General features: G+C 37.6%; 1 protein-coding gene across 1 annotated transcript in view; it reads right to left on the minus strand.

The window, feature by feature from the left end:
- MPP7 (MAGUK p55 scaffold protein 7) overlaps positions 1-19,951 on the minus strand; it is a 204,222-nt gene that overhangs the window by 143,035 nt on the left and 41,236 nt on the right. The window lies entirely within an intron of this gene.

Genomic DNA, 19,951 nt, shown 5'->3' on the forward strand with positions numbered 1-19,951 from the left:
AGTCAAAAACAGAGCATATATAACTTAAAGAATGCATTCAATTACTAGACTTTTGTTTTGCTGATAGAAAAAAAGGAAAACTGGTTAAAATCTGTAAAATGTATGCACGCACATTTGTACCATTAGAGTAATATATATTTATGTGTGCAGGTACGTACTCATTGTATACATGTATGCATGTATGTAACTTAAGCTCTTCATGCTATGAGAAAAGCCATAATTTATATGGCAAAATTGCATAGAGACACACACACAATACAATCTATACCATGCAATCTACCACTTTCTTCATGGCTTAAAGAATTTACATTTCACTTCTGTAAACCACATATCCCACGTAATAGGCCAAATTATGCTTATATCAAACAAAAATTAAAACTGATTATCATTTGGAACATTCACATTCCACTAGCATTTAAGAAGACCTTACATTCTATACTCTTTTGAGCTGATATTGCTGCTGTATATATATCTGCCATATACAAAAGGCCTTAGTAGTTCTGATTTTTTATTTCATGATTATTCAGCACTAAATTATTCCAAAGCCATGTTATTTACTACACAGTAATTATCTTCTCAGAACATATACAAGTATATGAATTAAAAAAATGTTTTGATAGAATCCTAACCAGTAAAATACTTAATATTTTGTGGAATGAAATAGAGTTTCTGGGTTTAACTTCTAAACTGAGTTAAATTTTTGTAGTAATGATGTTATTTTCTTTGGCTAAATTTATTGAAAATGCGTTGGAATTTGTCAGAAACCAGCCATAATTATTACTGACTGTTGTATGGAATCGATTTACTACAACACAAAAATACCAGCTGTTACAGTATGTCCTGAGAGGGATTACCGAATATTCTTAAATTGAAGTTCAATCCATCTTTCCATAAAAAAGAGAAAAACCCAAACGCCAGGAACATAACAGCAGTATCAAGTGCACCTGAAGCATTTACAATACCCAGTAGAACTATTACAACCTTCCTTTAAAAAGGCTTATTTTTGAAATTTCATTATTCCAGTTGTACCTTGCTTCTATATATCACACTGTATCAGGTTCCTCTGGCATCGATCATGTGGAAACAGTGAAATATGTGAAGGTCTATGATCTTACAATGTTCAATTTCTGCCCGCCCAGGGTAATCCTTAATGCTCCCGTAGCACTCATGACATCTAGTGGTCAGCCACAGAAGTGCATGTGTTTGGAGCCACCAGTTTTTTTTTTGTTTGTTTTCACTAAAGCAAAAATTGACTTAATCCCACTGAGTGAAATAGTCATCTGCAAAATGTTTTATTAATGTGAACACGCACAGTTAATGCAGATGAACAAGAAATCAAGTAGTTTTCAAACACATTTCCTCTCTGTCTGGGTAAGCGTTCAGGAATATGAAAACTTTTAACTGTCATCATAAACTATTAATACTTAATAATTATATTAGTAGCCTGCCCTTTCAAAAGATAATAACTGTGCTCAGTAATCCAACTATAGATTATTTCATCAGATAAAAATACTCTAAAGTTATCTTTTCAAAATCTAACAAAGCAAGAAGATAAATAGGAGTAAATTTCTTTTATAAACCTAATGTCACAGATTTTTTTTTTTAAAGAGCTCAATCTGAAACATTCATCACATCAGCCAAGGCAAGCAGAAGACTGATATCTGTTAACATTATTTGAACCTTCATAAATTATAATTTTAAGAATATAAAAGAGAAACACACAGCCAAGTGGCATAAATCTGCTTACAGAAGATGGTATTTATACCTTTTATATCAGCAGTTCTCAAAGTATGATCCACACACCCTTAGTGGTCTCCAAGACCCTTTCAGAGGGGCCCACGGGGTCAAACTATTTGCGTAAAAATACTGAGATGTTATCTGCCTTTTGCACTGAGGGTGAAAAGCAGCGGTTGTGGTCTGTGAAACCACTGGCACCTGAGCACCAATCAACACACCGGCACCGAGTTGAGCTACCCACCACGATATTCTCCACTGCCAAGCACTCTCACTCAGAGGAGGGGGATTAGAAAAGGTTCACTTTAGAATAGCCTTAATGAAGTCGTAAAAAGTAATAAGTAATTGACTCTTGAGTACCCATCTTTTTAACCTTCTGTGTGATGAAATGAGAAGTACACATAAAGTACAGTGCTGTACACAACACAAAGGCCGTCTCAAAAAAATACCTGTGCAATGATTTGAGTTGTGAACTGAACTAGGCATTTTCGTCATGGAGCACCATGTTTACTTAAAAGAACAACTAAAAGACAAACTATGGTTATTCAAGTTTGGGTATGTGGCAAATATTTTCTTGAAAATGAATGAAGTGAGTCCGTGACTTCAAGGGAAATGACGAATCGTATGTGTTGCTCATGATGAAACATGAACTTCCAAGCAAAAATCAGAATTTTACAAAACCGGCACCCACTACAGGCTGTCCTCTCTTTGCATGGTAGGTGACATGTTAACCAAAACACATACATGCTGGAAACAGGCCCCACTTCGCAGAGGTTTATCAGCTTCCCAATACCCAAAGGCTCTTCTGAGAAGATCAACAGTGATATTAACAAATGATCGATATTGTGTCAATATTTGGAAGATCTGCATAATTTAATAAACCAATATTTTCCAATTTTCTAGTAACATATTAGACAATCATGCATGAATATGATTCATTCAAAGCTCAGGACAGACCGATGAATATAAAGTTCCAAAATAATAATTTTATTTACATATTTTCAGATTCTACACTACAACTCACCTTTAAGAAACTGCCATATGTCTTGGTGTATCAGCAAAGAATATCCACAAGTAACTGAACAAGCTATTAAAATATTCCTCCCTTTTCCAGCTACAGATCTGTGTGAGGTCGAATTTGCTTCATATCCTTCAAGAAAATACACAGCAACAAACTAAAAGTCGACATAGATATGAGAATATAACTGTCTCCTGTTGAGTGAAGAATTAAAGAAATGTGCAACTCACTAGTGTTTTTGTTTTGGGGAAAAGTTATTTTTCATAAAAATGTTATTTATGTTAACATGTAACAAGTTTAATATTGCTATGTTTAAATGAATTCAAACAATTTTATCTAAGTTTTAATTTCTAATATGTTCAATATTGTTCAATATAACCCACATAATCAAAACTCTTTAGAATCTTCAATAATTTTTAAGAGTCTAAAAAGATCTGGAGAACAAAAATGTTGAGAATTGCTACTCCGTGCCACGGTTTGGCAAACATTTTCTTTAAAGGGCCAGATAGCAAACACTTTAGGCTTTGTGGTCCATAGGGTCTCTGTCTCAACATAAACAATATGTACATGACTGTGTTCCCGTTAAATTTTATATCCAGAAATGGGGAAGACTCAGGTTTGTGGACCACTATTCTAAATCCTTATATCCTATCTGCTAGTGACTTAAGGATCTAAAAGTAGCATCCTTTCTAGTAACGTTTTAATTGGTTATTTAAATACTCAAAGAAAGAAAGTTCAAAAACCCATTTCTGGCCGGGCGCGGTGGCTCACGCCTGTAATCCTAGCACTCTGGGAGGCCGAGGCGGGTGGATCGCTCAAGGTCAGGAGTTCGAGACCAGCCTGAGCAATGAGCGAGACCTCATCTCTACTAAAAAAAAAATAGAAAGAAATTATCTGGTCAACTAAAATATACATAGAAAAAAAAAAAATCAGCTGGGCATGGTGGCGCATGCCTGTAGTCCCAGCTACTCGGGAGGCTGAGGCAGTAGGATTGCTTAAGCCCAGGCGTTTGAGGTTGCTGTGAGCTAGGCTGACGCCACGGCACTCACTCTAGCCTGGGCAACAAAGCGACACTCTGTCTCAAAAAAAAAAAAAAAAAAAAAAACCATTTCTTTTTGTTGTGTAAAACCATATGCAAAGTAACAGATACGGAATTTTTGAAGATGCAGTTCTCAATCATAAACAACATCACATTCCAATGTTGGCTGTTCCAAGTATCTGAGACTCTGTCACTATACATAAAGAATTTTAAAATAGGCTTACAACTGGCAAAGTGTTAGAACACTGTATGTAATAAAATATGCTTTCTATAGCCAAAACCAAAAAAAAGAAAAAAAAATTCCTAGCTTTCAAGAAAAAAGGAAAGAGAAATACCAAAGCGAGAGAAAAGAAGAATCCCACTGAAACAATCCCAGAAACCTTTAAAGACTTAAGAGAGGAAACAAGAGAACACGCTGGTTTATAATCCCCAGGTTAAGAGACCCAGGCTTAAAGGATGCTAGGAAAGTCTTCTGGGAGCCCTGCACCACTGGCCAGGAAGGGGCATGAGCCATGGGGGCTTTGGGACGGCCCACAGTGCCACACTCACCACTCAACTGTCTCCGGAAGCACAGGTGTCATGAGTGAACTGGCCCTCGCAGGCAGTGGCCTCACTCCAGACGACCCAAACCATCCACAACGAGTGCACCGCAACCCCAGGTCTCTCCTCAGACTCTCTGCAAGCAGAACTCCCAGTGGTCACAGCGCTGTTCACATTGCCACCTCCTCACAGTGGGACACCACTTCTCTGAGGGTGACCTTTTTGTGTTACATTTGTTTTCTACCACCTACTACTAAAAAGTTTTAGTGAATTCTTCACCATTAGACCATTAACCTGTTTTGTTTTTTTTTTAACCCACTTTTTTTGCTCTGTGGCTCTTTCCTCTAATTTCTGGGGACAGGGAAGAACGATACAACTTCTTCATTACATTTTCCTTGACTAATTCTCAATCCCAGAGCCCCCTATGCATTCCCCTGGCATTCCCCTAAGTCCTCTCCATTGGAGAAGCCAATCTTGTAATCATTTTTTGTAATTAAGGTCCACTGATATATTAATGATTTTATATTTTTTATTCAACTTACGTCCTCCACTGGATTCCTTGAGAACGGAACCCATTTCATCCTAAATCCCTAAAAACAACATAATGGTCCCTGTTTAGAAGTATTACTACAGGTGAACTCCAACCTTCCAAAAGCTTTGTTTCCCTTCTGGGTCAGAGTCGCCTCATTATTTTACTTGTGCGGAGGCAGCACAGACTAAAAATGAGAGCACAGATTCTGAATTAGACAGGCCTGAGATCACACCCCAGCTCCGCCTTACTGGATCCACGATCCTGGCCAAGCCACTCAAAGAAATGAGATTAAATGAAATGACAAAAGTAAAACATCTGACCCATACAGTAGCCAATCAGCAGATGACAGCTTTTATTAACACTGCTCAATGCTGTTTTCATCACTCTCTCTCTCTCACTTCCTCTAATCTAACAAACTTTAATGGTCCTGTAATAAAAAGAATACATGCTTTGGTAGGAGAAAGACCAGAGTTTAAAATCTGATTCTACCACTTACTACATGCACAATTTACAGGTATGAAACCTTGGGAAGCCACATAAAATAACAATAATGTTAGTGATAGCTAACACTGAGTACACACAATTTCCCAGACATCAGGCTAAAAACTCAACGTGCGTTGTTCCATTTAATTCCCACAGTAATACTATTATGTAAGCACTATCATCATGTCTTACAGACAGATGAGGGAACTGAATTTTAAGTGATGTGCCCTAAACCCTTAGCTTGAAGGAATTCTAATATTGGTATGTAGGGGTTCAATGCTCACACTGTTAACCATACTGCATTTCTCAGCTGTCAAATGGAAACAGTATCTACACCTCATTTATTTCTTGTGATGGCTAAGTGAAACAACTTAACCAAAGCCCTGGGAACACACCAGATGCTCAAATGTTAGCTCCCTTTCCCTCAACCTTTCCCCTAATATCCTTGTTTTACTGTATTCTGCTTATTTGCAAATCAGAAAACTGCCCACTTCGTATCCACATCCTCCAGCTTGCTCTTATATATAGTCACCTTACATTGTGCCTTCTCTGATATATTCAAAATATCTGGTAGGTTCAGAAACAATATTCTCAGCCTTCAATCCCCTGATCACCAATACTTAGGTCTAGAACACAGCTACAAAATCCACAGCCTGTAAAAGCGACAGACATTTCCAAAATCTACAGTAATATTTTGCGTGGCAGCCAGGGACACTGTCCTTCTACATTTTATACAGTTATAGTAAATAATAAGAGTCTGTTAGAAGCTTAAAAACAATCCGGACTCTATTGACCCTTTCTTGTTAGCAAAATGTCACCAGAGCATTACCCACAAGTCATAGTAATTTCAAAAATAGCATGAGAGGTCTAAAAATAAATCAGCCAACAAAGCAAGTTTTATTAAAATTACATATCACTTCCTACTCAAATTAACATGCATAAAAATAGGATAAAACTATGTTTATGAAACAGCCACATGATATTAAATTTTAATAGAGTTGCCAAAAATACAGCCCTTTACCAATAAAATCTCTTATTGTAACACAGTTCTGATTATTGTGCAGGCACAGTAAAATATCAGGTGAAATATCCCAGCAACGACTGGAGTTAAAAACTAAATGTGGGCCAGGTGCAGTGGCTCACGCCTGTAATCCCAGCACTCTGGGAGGTCGAGGTGGGAGGATCACTTCAGGCCAGGAGTTTGAGACCAGCCTCAGCAACATGGTGAGACCCCCATCTCTACAAAAAATAAAAAAATTAGCCAGGCATGGTGGCAAACACCTGTGATTCCAGCTAATGGAGATGCTGAGGCACGAAGATCCCCTGAGCCCAGGAGTTTGAGGTTGCAGGGAGCTATAATCATGCCACTGCACTCTAGCTCAGGCAACAGAGACAGATCCTGCCTCAAAACAAAAACAAAAACAAAACCCTAAATGTGTACAGGGAGAGATGTCAACAGAAGGTGGAATGGAAAGCTCCAGGCCCTCATTCTCCCATGAAGACACTGACTTAACAACAATATACAGACCAAATTGTCTCTGTAAGAACTCCAGAAACCAATGAAGTGTTGCAATACCCAGGCAAGCAAAAGCTAACGAGAGCCACATCAAAGCAGATAACAAAGTTCATCGCCTTTTGCCCACCTTAGCTCCTCCCCACCCCGAGTGCAATATGGAGTAATCAGCAAGAAAATGTCTAACTCTCAGCTTCTCCCTAAAGAGGGAAAGAGAAGAGGGGAATGTTCATCCAATGATCTGGCAGTGGGGAGGCTGCCTGAGGGACTGACTTGGAGCACTGATGGGAAGAAGGCATAATTTGGGTGCCAGACTGGGGGCTGCTGAGGACAAAGGAGAACACAAGGGCTTGTTACAACATCAGTAAGACTGCAGTCCCGCAGACAGATGCCACAGGAGGAAGAGATTACCATATGGACTTCTGAGAAGAAAGCAAGAGCAGGCCTCATTAGCTGGGAAGTGATATACACAAGCTCAGAGAACATGCATCCTCAGGGAAGGTTTGAGAGGCCTGCAGACTCTCCATCTGGAGTGAATGGGAAAGGTCTTCTCCTGCACGAAGACACCCCATAAAGATGGGGAGAGGGGCCTCTCTTTTCGAATGCTCAAATGTCAACAAAAGAACACAAGGCATCAAAGAAATAGGGAAACACAGTCCAATCAATAGAGCAAAATACAGCACCAGAAATCAACCCTAAAGAAAAGGAGATCTACAGATTATCTCACAAAGAATTCCAAATTAGCCATCTTAAAGATGCTCAATGAGCTAAAATAAAACACAGACAACAAAGTCAGGAAAGTGATACATGAACAAAATGACAATAGCAACAGAGAAATAGAAACTATTAAAAGAAAACAAACAAACAGAAACTTTGGAGCTTAAAAATACAATAACTCAAGTGAAAAAATCACAAGAGGGACACAACAACAAACATGATAAAGCAGAAAAAAGTCAGTGACCTTGAAGACAGATCATGTGACATTATCAGTCGGAGGAGAAAATGCTGGCAAGAATGAAGAACCTAACGGACACCGTCAAGCAGAGCAATATATGCATTATGCAAGCTCAAGAAGAAGAAAAAGACAGAGTTTATTCAAAGAAATAATAGCAGAAAATTTCTCAAATTTGAAGGGAAAAATGAACATACAAATTCCAGCTTAGCAAGCTTTCACTAGGGTAAATCCAAAGAAACCCGCACTGACACATTATAATCAAACTGTCAAAAGTCACAAAGAGAATGTTGAAAACAGCAAAAGTGACTCATCAGGTACAAGGAAGCTTCCACAGATTATCAGTGGATTTCTCAACAGAAACCTCGCAGGTTGGAAGGCAATGGGATGATATATTCAAAGTGGTGAAAGAAAAAAAACTGCCAACCAAGAAGAATATGTCTGATAAAACTATCCTTCAAAATGAAGGAGAAATAAAGACTTTCTCAGAGAAACAAAAGCTGAGGGAGTTAGTTGTCACTAGATCTGTCCCACCAGAAACATTAAAGGGAGTCCTTCAGGTCAAAACAAAAAGTCACTAGATAGCAACATGAAACCACATGAAAATATAAAAGTCTCTGGTAAAGGTAAATATATGAACAAATATAAAATCCAGTAGTAGTATTGTAATGGTATATAAGTTACTTCTAAGTCTTTCATAAATTTTAGCAGACAAAAGCATAAAAATATAACTGTTATTCTATGTTAATGGATGCACAATATAAAAGGATGTAATTTGTGATACCAGTAACATAAATGGGGGAAGTAGAAATGTAAAGGGCAGAGTTTTTATATGTGATCAAAGATGCCATCAGAGTAAAATATATTGTAACTATAAGGTGTTTTATGTAATCTCCATGGTAACCATGAAGAAAATACCCACAGAAGATATACAAGAGGTACTGATAAGGGAATCAAAGTCTATCAGTACAAAAAAAATCAATAAAACACAAAGGCAGGCAGTAAGAGAGGAAAAGTGGGACAAAAAACTACAAGACATACAGAAAACAATTAATAAAATGACAGTAATAGGCAATCCCCATCAGTAAATGCAAATGGATTAAACTCCCCATTCAAAAGGCATAGATTAGTTGAAATAAAAGAAACAAAACCCAACTATATTCTGTCTACAAGAGAATCACTTTAAATCTAGGGACACACATAGGCTGAAAATGAAAGGATGGAAAAAAGAAATGGCAATCAGAAGAAATCAGGGTGGCCACACTAATATCAGATAAAATAGACCTGAAACAAACAAACAAAAAAAACCTGTCACAAAAGACAAAAAATATTATACAATGATAAAAGGGTCAATTAATACACATGGAAGATATGACAATTATAAATATCTATGCACCTATTAATAGTAACAGAAATCCTAAGTATATAAAGCAAACACTGACAGAATTGAAGGAAGAAACAGACAGCAACACAATAATAGTGGGAAACTTCAATACTCCACTAACAATGATGGATAGAACAACAAGATAGAAGATCAGTACGGAAAGAGAGGACTTTCACAACACTATAAACCAATGGAACCTAATAGATACATACAGAGAACTTCACCCAAAACCAAAAGAATATACATTTTTCTCAAAAGCACATCAAACATTTTTCATAACTGTCCACATGTTAGGTCACAAAACAAGTCTTAACAAATTTAAGAGACTGAAATCATACCAAGTATCTTTTCTGACCACAATGGAATGAAACTAGATATCAAGAGCAGAAGGAAAACTGGAAAATCTACAAATATGGGGGAAAGTAAACAACACATGCTTAAACAACCAATGGGTCAAAGAAGAAATCACAAGGAAAATTAGGAACATCCTGAGACAAACGAAAATGAAAGCATAACATACAAAACTTACTGCTGTGAAAACAGAGCTAACAAGGAAGTTTAAAGCTGCAAACACTTACATTTAAAGTAAGAGAATGATTTCAAATCAACAAGCTAACTTTATACCTCAAAAACTAGAAAAAGAAAAAGTTAGCAGGAAGAAGAAAATAATAAAGATTAGAGCAGAAATAAACAAAATAGAAAAGAGGAAAACAATAGGAAAAACAATTAACAAAACCAAGAGTTGTTTTTTTGAAAACATTAACATAATTGACAAACCCTTAAACTAGATAAAGTAAAAAAGAAAGACTGAAATAACTAAAATTAAAAAAATAAAAAATAAAAAATAAAAAAATAAAATAACTAAAATTAAAAATGAACAAGGGCACATGACAACTGATACGACAGACATAAAAAGGATTATAAGAGAATACTATGAACAATTGTACACCACGTCAGACAACCTAGAAGTAATGGATAAATTCCTAGAAACATACAACCTACCAAGCTGAATCATGAATAAAAAAATCAGAACAGATCCATAACTAATAAAGAAACTGACTCAGTGATTTAAAAAGAAAAAAAAAATTCCAAAAGAAGAAAAGCCTAGGACCAGATGACTTCATTGCAGAATTCTACTGAGCATTTAGAGAAGAACTAACATCAATCCTGCTCAAACTCTTGAAAAAAACTTGAAGAGGGAACATTTCCAAGCTCTTTTTATGAGGCCGGAATCACCCTAATACCAAAGACAGACGCTACAAAAAAACAAAACCACAGACCAATATCCCTGCTGAGTAGTAATTCAAAAATCCTCCCAAAAAAAAAAAAAAAATACTAGGAAACCAAATTCAACACCACATTAAAAGGATTATACACTATGACCAAGCGAGACTTATTGCTGGAATGCAAAGATGGTTCAGCATATAAAAAAAATCGATCAATGTAATACACCACATTAACAGACTGAAGGACAAAAAAAAAAATGATCATATCAATTAATAAAGAAAAAGCACTTGACAAAATTTAAAATCCTTTCATGATAAAAACACTCAACAAACTGGAACAGAAGAACACTACTTCAACATAATAGAAAAGCCATATGTGAAAAGCCGAAAGCTAACATCATACTCAATGATGAAAGACTAAAAGCTTTTCCTCTAAGATCAGGGACAAGGCAAGGTTGCTCACTCTCACCACTTCCATTCAACATGGTACTGGACGTCCTACCCATAACAATTAGGCAAGAAAAAGAAATACAAGGCATCCAAATGAAAAGGAAGAGATAAAATTATCTCTAATTGCAGATGACATGATCTCATATATAGAAAAACCTACAGATTCTACCAAAAAAAAAAAAACCTGTTAAAACTAATTTGGCAAAGTTGCAGGATACAAAATCTTGCAAAAATGACAAAATCAGTTGCATTTCTATACACAGTGAACGATCCTAAAAGGAAATTGAGAAAAGAAACCTATTTACAATAGCATCAAAAAGAATAAAATACTCAGGAATAAACTTAACCAAAGAGGCAAAAGATCTATATACTATAAACTATAACACAATGCTGACAGAAATTAAAGAAGATGCAAATAAATGGACAAACATACCACATTCATGGATTGGAAGACATAATATTGTTAAAATATCCATACTACTCAAATTGATCCACAGATTCAATACAATCTCTGTCTAAATCCCAATGACATTTTTTGCAGAAACAGAAACAAATCACCCTAAAATTCATGGAATATCAAGGGACTCTGAATAGCCAAAGCAATCTTGAAAGTGAACAAACCTTGATTTTCAAACATATTACAAAGCTGCAGTAATAAAAAACAGTATGATACTTGCATAAAGACATATAGATCAACAGAACAGAAGAAAGAGGACAGAAACCAGCCCTAAACCAAATAATCTTTAACAAAGATGTCAAGATTGCTGACAGTCTCTTTGATAAATAGTGCTGGAAAAACTAGATATCACATGCAAAAGAATAATGCTGGGCCCTTACTTTATACCATTTATAAAAATTAATACAAAATGGAATAAAAACTAAACATCAGACCTAAAACTATAAAACTCCTAGAAGAAAACATAGAGGGAAAGTCCAATGACATCAGATTTGACAATTATTTCTTAACTATGACACCAAAAGCACAGACAGCAAAAGCAAAAATTTTACAACAAATTCAGACAATTATGAGCATCTAAGGAAACAATTAACAGAGTCACAAGGGAACCTACAGAATGGGAGAAAATATTTCCAAATCTTATATCTGATAAGAAATTAATATCCAACATATATAAAGAATTCCTACAATTCAACAATTTAAAAACTCAGCTCAAAGTGAATAGACATTTCTCCAAAGAAAATATACAAGTAACCAGCAAGCAAACAAAAATATCCTCAACATCACTAATCATTAGAAAAATTCAAATCCAAACCACAATGAGGTATCTCCACACACTCACTAGGATGGGTACTACCAAAAAAAAAAAAAACACCTCAGAAAATAACAAGTGTTGGCGAGGATATGGAGAAATGGGAACCCCGTGTGTTGCTGGTGGGAATGTAAAATAGTGCAGCCACTATGGAAGCTTCTCAAAAAATTAAAAACAGAATTACCCTATGACCTAGCAATCCCACTTCTGTATCTATATCTCCAACAAAATTGAAAGCAGGAACTCAAAGACATATTTGTACACCCATATTCACTGCAGCATTATTCACAATAGCCAAGGGGTGGAAGCAAATAAAATGTCTGTTGAGAGAAGAATGGATAAACAGTATGTAGTATATACATACAATGGAATATTATTCAGCCTTTAAAAAGAAGGAAATAAGCCAGTCACCAAAAGACAAATACTGCATGGTTCCATTTACATGTGGAATCTAAAGCAGTCAAACTAATAAAAACAGAACGTAGAATAATGGTTGCTAGGAGGAAGTAATGGGTTGTAGTTTAATAGGTACCGAGTTTTGGTTTTGCAAATGTAAAAGTTCTGGAGATCTGCTGTGCAACAGATGAGAATATAATGAACTGTACACTAAAAAATTAAGATGGTAAATTTTGTTGGTTTTTACAATTTTTAAAAATGAGTATAACAGAACAGACTAAGAAAGAAATGACTATAAACTATTAGTAACTGAAATGACTATAAACTATTAGTAACCACAACAGTTGCCCAAAAATGTAGTAAGTAGCTCTCAGAGTTTGGAAAACTTAATTCTACCAACAAGCAAACTGATTTACAGAACAGTTACCAACATGAGACAGCGTATACAGTGTACCATGTACAGAAGTTCTGGAACTCAAGTATGAAACATATAAATCACTGTTGTATTTAAACTCACACTTTGCCAGAGGAAAGGGACTAACACCAGGTGATTATGCTATAAATTTAGGGTATAATAAATAGTTTTAATTATCACTACCAATTATGAATGACAACCCAATTGCTATACCAAAGTATATAATGTAGGGAACCTGACCACATTTGTTTATTTTTGAAATTTTTCTAATTGTGGTTAGATAATGGTGCTACTAAACAATATTTCTGCAACTTCTCCCTTCCAGGCACAGGGGAGAATTGTATGTCCTCATTTCCTTGAAGTTACTTGAGGTCTTACGGCTTGCCTTGGCCAATAAAGTGAAAGTGATAGGTTTTCACTTCTAGAAAGATGCATTTAAAAGACAGTGGAGGACTCGACATCCCCACTTCCCAAGCTGCCTAATGTTCCAGACAATGGCACTTCTGTCAGTTTGGGTCCTTGACATGGAGCAAGAGTATGGCACCAACGTGTGACAAATGTGCAGCATGAACAAGGAATGAACATCTGTTGTTGGGGTTGTTTGCTACTGAAGCCCTCGGTAAGCACACAGCAAGCCCAGTGTGACTCTGCAAAAACCAACACTATGATTTTTAAATAACATACATCATTTAGTCTAAGTCCTTACATTGTTATTTCCTGGGTACAAATGAATATTACGTGATTCAACACAATAGTTCCTAAAAATCTGGTCTACTAGAAACATCTGTGATAAATTTGGATATTTATAAACACAATTTCATGTGTTCACTGATTGGCAACAGAAATCATGCAAGTTGTCTAGTTTTGTCAACACTAAAGAGGTAAACTAAATGTGATACACAATGGTTGTGTTAAAGCGCATTCATATATATATATATATATATATTTTTTTTTAAGCTATCCTAGACAGTGATACATAAAAGACAATATGTAACCCAAAAGCCTTCTCCATATATAATGTAACCCAAAAGTACCATTCATATGTAACACAAACAACTTCATACTAAGTTAAGTTTGTCTCCATGGTGGTCTATCTTTACACTGCTAAAGGAAATCCTCGGTCCCCTGTATATGAGCTTATATCCATGTTTCCTGTCTTCTAACACACTTATCTATTTTGATGATTTCCAAAGCTAAGAACAAACTGGGATAAGCCCTTCAAATAACAACTCAAAACTCTAATGTTACACTGTGGAGAAAAGCAGAGACCCCTGTATTAACTAGAAGAGAAGTTATTCTGTATTGGACCTTTACGCATTAAATAGTAGAGAATCTCATATTTGAAGTCAGTTATACACAAGAGAAACTTTAAGAGTATTGCATTGTTCGTACACCTTTTAATACCATTTTCTTCAATAACCTCAATATTTAAACTTCATTAATATTAGTTGCTGGAATCTATTGACTATACTTTGCAAATTTTTAATTTGCATGTCCTAACTCTGAACGGAGTATTTTAGTTTCCAGGATGAAACAAATGAATAGAAAAGGGAAAAGTTACATTTCCAAAGTTTTATGTGAAGATGGAACAAAAAATAAGTTGCTAAAGAAAGTAACATGCCAGTCATTGTCCAAAAACCACAGGAAACGTTTACACAAAAGAACATTTCACAGAACTATGCAAAGCCTCTTGGCGAACTAGACATACCCTCTTACACTAACGCACTCTGAAACGATATGAGCGCAACCTAATACAGAGAAACTCACTTTATGATCAATTTAATGTCAAGAAATCTGAGGGTTAGAAGAGGAACCTGAGTGGGGAAAAAAGGCACGTTGGGCCAGAAAAACATGTAAAGACCACGCGGAAGCCAGCTGTAGGTCCCCTCCCACCCACACGCCCTCCAGAGCAGACAGCTGACACGGGACACAGCCAACGGTGCCAGCGCTGAGCAGGCGGCTCTGTGCGCTGGCACAGCCGACGTGGTTCAGGTTCCCGTGTTTCCCCACACGGATCCCCTCAGTGGGGTTTCCTTGGCCTCCCTTTCTAAAGCCTCCACACACACAGCCTCCCCACTCAGCGTTCCTGTTTGTGCTCATCACACTCTCCACACTCTCACACGCTGTGTCTATGTCACTCACCTGTCCTCTTTCCTACTGGAATACAGTCATGTGCCACACAACGTTTTGGTAAACACCACACCACGTGTACACCAGTGGTCCCATAAAATTATAACATATTTTTACTGTACTTTTTCTATATTTAGCTATGTTTAAATACAGACCTACCACTGCGTTCCAACTGCCTGCAGTATTCAGTACAGAGACACACTGTACAGGGCTGTAGGCTACGAGCAGCGGGCTGGACCATACTGCCTGGGTGTGCAGCAGGCTAGACCATCTCGCTGTGTGTAAGCACACTCCATGGTGTTCACACAATGATGAACACATTTCTCAGAACACAGCCCTGGCGTTAAGTGGCACATGACTGTATAAATCAACCACAAGAAGGCAGGGACTTTTGTCTGTGTTGTTCCCTGCTGAATTCCTGGTAACTTAGAACAGTGCTCACCATAATAATGGGCTAATAATAGTAAACATACATTATTTGCAGAATGAATGAAAAATGAATGAGTGAATATTGGAACCCCTACCAATTTGAGCTTTGATAATATTAAATATTTTATGTATATTGTATATATTAGGCTTCTGTCCACCCTATTCCTAGTTCTCCCGCCCAGAGGAGGAAGACTGCAGAAGTGTTTACCAGACCAAAGGCGAATTCTCAGCTAAGCAGAGGTACTACAAGGTCAGCATCGATGCCCTGTCCCCTTTGGCATCTCCTGCTCCTCTCCCGAGTGCGTGCACCGTGCTGGGGCCGGTCAGCTTGCCGGCTGCTCTCTCGCCATTGCACGTGGGTTGGATCACACTTGGCTCGCTCTGTACCTCCTTTCTCACACCAACTTTTGCTGAACTGGGCTTCTGCTGTGGTAATAGGGCCTGGCCCCTCCTCCCTGTAATCAGCCTTCCCTTTTCTCCTCCCATGGAAAAGCCTGGCACGGGGAATTGCCTTAGCCAAGAACAACGTCCTCTTCAACTTTTGGGCATATTTGAATTTTTTTTCCCAATCAAAAAAGTGTCCTAAATTTTTTTTTAAGTTTTGATTTAAAACTTAATATCATTTACTATATATCCATCTCCTGAAAGTCTCAAAAGGGTTGCAGATGGAGACGATTATGTAACCACAAATTAATAATAGTAAACCCAAGCCTTTGTGGTTCTTTTCTTGGATGTAATGAAACCCATTATCTGTACTGACCTGATTTTATCTTCTTAAACATGGCTCTCCTAACTTCCTTTATTTGGGGGATGCAGGGTACTGATATCTGCAATTTACTCACAAATACGTCAGCAGGGGGTGGGGAGGGAGAGAGAACCTGTGGCAAAATGTTCTCAGTTTCTGGATCTAAGGTGGCCATGTGGGTATTCATTGTATTATCTTTCTACCTTTCTGTATGTCTTAAAATTTTTAAGATAAAAAGTTTTTGAAGGAACAGAATCTCTGTATCTCCCAGCCTCTTGTATGATACCTCCGAGCTATGTATCTCCCCGACGACCTAATCAGCCCACTTGGCAAATGCAGTGATGCTCCCATGGGTCTGTCCCCACCTTCACCCACCCACACAACGCTGCCAGCACCATCTTTCTGAGATACTTACATGATGGTCCGACCACTCTAAATAAAACTAGCTGATGATCCAACTGCACTTCCAGGATAACGTTTAAATTCCTTAAAATGAGACATGCTCTCAGTCCTTTCTCATTTTCTTTCTTTGCAAAAAGAAATCACACCAACATCCTCTCTCAAATTTTCTATAAAACTACAACATTGTGCTATTTCATGCCTCCTGTGTATCTGCTCATGCTAGTTCCTGCTTCTAAGCATGGGTGTAATTACATGTATGTTACCACACAACCTAATGACAAGTGTGAGCATAAAGCACCATCACAAGGCCGGGCGAGGTGGCTCATGCCTGTAATCCTCGCACTCTGGGAGGCCGAGGTGGGAGGATTGTTTGAGCTCAGGAGTTTGAGACTAGCCTGTGCAAGAGTGAGACCCCGTCTCTACTAAAAAAATAGAAAGAAATTAGCTGGACAACTAAAAATATATAGAAAAAATTAGCTGGGCATGGTGGCGCATGCCTGTAGTCCCAGCTACTCGGGAGGCTGAGGCAGGAGGATCACTTGAGCCCAGGAGTTTGAGGTTGCTGTGAGGTAGGCTGAAGCCACTGCACTCTAGCCTGGACAACAGAGCAAGACTCTGTCTCCAAAAAAAAAAGCACCATCACAGCATATACCGTTGACAACAAAGTCTGAACCAGAAATTCATACATTCTCTTTTTCAAACCTGTAGATGACTATTCAGCAATTCCTTTCAAAATCAGCAGAGGGTGCTATAATTTTATTTTTAAAAGGAAAATTAAAGATATTAACAAAAGCAACTTTCATAGCTCTAAAAAATGTATTTCTAATAAAAAAAGAAATGTGAAAGGGAAAATAAACATCCAATATTGACTTAATTTGAACAAATGTCATTTTATTTTAATTTAAAAAAGAACTACATAATAATACTTCAAAATTTTCAATGTGATTATACCCTCTGAACCAACAATTTAATTTGTAGGGATGTAGCCTAAGAAATACACAAGTATGTAACAATGAGGCACTCAATTTATGCTAAAATAGACCAGAAAAATGTTCCTTTTTTTTTTTTTTTTTTTTTGACAGAGTCTTGCTCTGTTGCCCAGGCTACAGTGCCGTGGTGTCAGCCTAGCTCACAGCAACCTCAAACTCCTGGGCTCAAGCGATCCTGCTGCCTCAGCCTCCCGAGTAGCTGGGACTACAGGCATGCGCCACCATGCCCAGCTAATTTTTTCTACATATTTTTAGTTGTCCAGCTAATTTCTTTCTATTTTTAGTAGAGACGGGGTCTCACTCTTGCTCAGGCTGGTCTTGAACTCCTGCCTTGAGCGATCCACCCGCCTCGGCCTCCCAGAGCGCTAGGATTACAGGTGTGAGCCACCTCGCCCGGCCTTCAGGATTTTAATAAAAGTATCTTCACTGCAGAGTTACTACTTCACTCACATATCAGTGTAGAACTGACTCATGCACAAATATTTTGACTTCATTATGCCTGTACCAACACATGACGCCTCATTCCCTTTTGCCTCTTTAATTCAAACTTTTGCCATTTTTCACTTTTGGGCCTTCTGGTCTATACTTTCTAAGCTAGTTCCTGGTCTGTTTTTAGTTTTGCTTTTGCAGTTTCAGGAAGGCGCTGACAACTAGCAGTTGACCACATTGGAGAGGGGAAAACAGACTTCAGATTATCTGGTACTGTCAAAATTAATTTTTTTTTCATTTTGTGACTTAACTTATACATTGCTTAGAGTTAGCAAATGATTATCAAACTCCTATGGATTTTGCACAATACTATGCCCATGGATTTGCATAGTACAGGGGTATAACAGAAAATACTAAACTATAAACATCCTAGATTTCATTACCTAAAAATCAGTTCCACTTCTAAAATTCTGAATCTATGAGTCCATATTTTATTCAGTGGTTTTGCTCAGTAACTTCAGGAATTCAAGTAAACTGGGGCATGTCACACTCTGAATATTCTCCTCTATTAACCGTAATCACCGCTAGATTTCCTTATCTGAAAGGAAGCAGAGATGCGACTGAACGAGAATGGAATCACCAGAGTACCCAGGGATTTACTCAGCTTTCTTGGGGGTGTGACACCCGGACAGTCCTCAAGCCCGCGTTGTAACGGGAGGAAGCTGGCATCAGCTCTCACACATTCAGTCTCCCCCGTGAGGTTCCCCATTTTCTAGAACATCTGCGACCAGTCACTGTTTTCTTCAATAAGTAAAAAGGTAAGAAATATGCCTATGTCTAATATCAAACAGAGGCATCAAAAGGCAACCGGGTAAGATTTTTTCCCCCCAGCTTGGCAAATCAACTCATAATAGTGGAAACTCAACAGACTCTAAGGACTGTTTGAAATTTGAAATTATTTAAGTAACACCAACCAAGGAAGAATCTGATAATAAAAGCTTCCATTTCTGACATCCACGTCTGGCAAAAACTCCTACTCACCTACCGGCTGCAAGTTTGTTCAGTGTTTCCTAGAAAGGGTCTCTTCTCATCTGCATTGCTTTAAAGATTAGAATAGATTTTTGGTAAAATAAGCTGGTAAGATAAGGAGAAATGCCAAGTGGAGCTGCCAGCCAAAAATGGACAGGTGAGTTTAAGACCAGGATTACAGAGTTTCGAAGGCCGCTGGGAAAGCTCCAGTGTTACCCGAACATGACAGAGAAAAGAAGCCTGTAAAACACGAGGACTCTGGCTTCTCTGCAGCCTGAGAAACAGGGCCAGACTCGAGGGCTGGATCAACCAGAGGAAAGACAATACATGTGAGCTACCACTATTTCAAGATCAAGGAAATCTGCAAATACTGTGATGTAGAAACAACATTTACTAATATTTCTCCTTATCCCTTGATAGGCCTGTATTAAGATTTATAATGAAAATCCTCCTCCTTAATTTTTGCACATTACACAAGGTAAACCAAGTAGTTATTTCTTGATTGTTCAAAACATCATTTCCCAATTATTAAACAGAGATACTTTTGCTTTATCTACTCCTATGCGAATTATCTTCAGATGCGCTATAATCTCCTTGAATTAAGAAAATGAGACAATGTCTCACAAAGATCCTCCTTACTCTCTCCTAAACCATTTGAGAGCATTTCTAAAACCATTACTTTCACAAACTAGCCAAGACTGCTAAGAAAAAAACCATAGCTACACACGTCCTGAAAATCTTGTTAAATGTGTCTTGTAGTCCAAGGGCTGTGTTTCTTTGTCCTAATCCCTGAAGAGCAAACTGCCATGGAAAGGAAGAAGAAAGAAAAAGGGCCAATAAAAATAAAA

The sequence above is a fragment of the Eulemur rufifrons genome, chromosome 25 (genome assembly GCF_041146395.1).
Source record: "Eulemur rufifrons isolate Redbay chromosome 25, OSU_ERuf_1, whole genome shotgun sequence".
Lineage (NCBI taxonomy): Eukaryota > Metazoa > Chordata > Mammalia > Primates > Lemuridae > Eulemur > Eulemur rufifrons.